At 42.7% G+C, this 1,696-nt stretch overlaps 1 protein-coding gene across 2 annotated transcripts in view; it reads right to left on the bottom strand.

The window, feature by feature from the left end:
- Positions 1 to 1,646: 1,646 nt before the first annotated feature.
- Positions 1,647 to 1,696, bottom strand: part of prox1a (prospero homeobox 1a) — a 35,635-nt gene continuing 35,585 nt past the window's right edge. For both annotated transcript variants that reach the window (XM_071918165.2, XM_071918171.2), the window contains one exon: positions 1,647 to 1,696. This exon is cut by the window's right edge and continues 312 nt beyond it. The gene's annotated coding sequence lies outside the window, so the exon portion shown is untranslated.

Below are 1,696 nucleotides of genomic sequence, written 5' to 3'. Positions count from 1 at the left end.
AATGGGTCAAGGGCCTTTAATACTTCTGGTGAGTCCACACGAGTAGCAGTTTCATGGGCGGGGTAAAATTCAACATCTCTACATTTTAAAATTTGGGCTGTGAAAGTTTAAGAACGCCTGATTGTAGAGATTGAAACTGTGTCGATGAGGGTTAATGTTTCCCACCTTTATAGTTAAATTCTGTGTTTTTTCATGTGATATTGAGATGGTTCTTTGCTCTGAGAGTAAACTGCGAACCAGGTGAAACTGGAATGCATGGTTTGGTTTCGGGTAATCCCTACGAAATTAACAAATGAAAGTAACATGAAAACTCTGCCACATTGGATTAAAAGTAAAATTTTCTATAAATGTCATTTTCAGATTGGGATTTTGAAGAGATTTTTGTTGGCTGTATGGTCATGAAACTCAGGAACTTAATGATGACGATTTAAGCCTCCTACACAAATAAAATGAAATGAACAACATCAAAATTGGAGGTACAGCGGTAACAACAGTAAAAATCACCCATCCTGCATCTATCCTGCATCAGTGCTGTGTTTCTACTGGATTAGCAGAAGTGAACAGGCGTACTGCAACTCAAAACTAATGTTTTCTCAGATTATGTGTTGCCGGATCATTCCTTGCTCCCTCTGATGGCGTAAAAGAGATTTCCCAAACAGCTTTGGACTAACAGTGTGGCAGCAGTGCAGCAGGCATGTAGTAAAGAGTGGGACTGCTATAGTGGGAACATCCAAAAAGTTTTTTTTTATTTTTATTTTTTTAATGCAACGGCACTAAAATCTGGCTTTGGATGCTCTTGGGGCCCGAACAAGCCAAGAGGGGCGGCCAGGGAGGGGCGGGGCGGGGCGGGAGAGCCACACAGTCAAAACAAACACCCAGTGAGTCTCAGTACAATAAGAAGTGGAAGAAGTAAAAAGAAGAGGAAAAAAGAGGGAAAAATAAACAACAACTAACTTTTTTTTTTTTTTTTGCCCAGAAAGCCTGGGTTTGGGTCAGGACTGGGGATTTGGGAATGCTACTGTGCTTTCCTATTCAAGAGTATGGTGTGTGTGTGTGTGTGTTTGCGGTTGTGTGTGTGTGTGTGTGTGTGTGTGTCAAGCGTGTGCATGTGTATCTAATGTGTGCGACCGAGGATTTGTAGAAGAGAGGCTGTAAGTTTATATAAAGGAGAAAAAAATACAGAAACATCACTTTTTTTTTGAAAAATGTCCGTGTAACCTAAAAACATCCACAATAAAAAGATTTTATATATTATCTTCTTTTTTCTTAGTTCACCCCCCCCCACCACCACCACCACCACCCTCCCAAGTCGTGAGCGGAAGATTCATCCATCATCTTCATCGTCCCTTTGTTCCTCCAGAGAAGGACGAAGAGCGAGCTCGGCGGAGGTGGAGGAGAAAGGGCAGACGGGGTGTTTTGGGGGCGAAGAGGAGCTTGTCTGTTAAGTGCAAGGAGGGGGTTTCGATTTTCACTCGTTCTGCTTTTAGTTTATAAAAGTCTTCGACGCAACTGTTCGCTGGACGTCCCGCTCCGAGTCCGAGTCGTCAACCTCGCGGTTCGAGAGGAATATCTCTTCTATAAAACATCTTTTGGGGCTGTCTTCGCTTCGTCTTTGAGAGATGGGCCGACCGAAAACAACAAAAAAAACAACAAAAACCTCTTCGGAGGCCTCCAAGTAGAATCAGTTCAAGTCTCT

The sequence above is a fragment of the Centroberyx gerrardi genome, chromosome 21 (genome assembly GCF_048128805.1).
Source record: "Centroberyx gerrardi isolate f3 chromosome 21, fCenGer3.hap1.cur.20231027, whole genome shotgun sequence".
In the NCBI taxonomy this organism is placed as follows: Eukaryota; Metazoa; Chordata; class Actinopteri; order Beryciformes; family Berycidae; genus Centroberyx; species Centroberyx gerrardi.
Note: the sequence above shows the minus strand (reverse complement) of the source record. Positions and strands in the feature narration are given on the sequence as shown.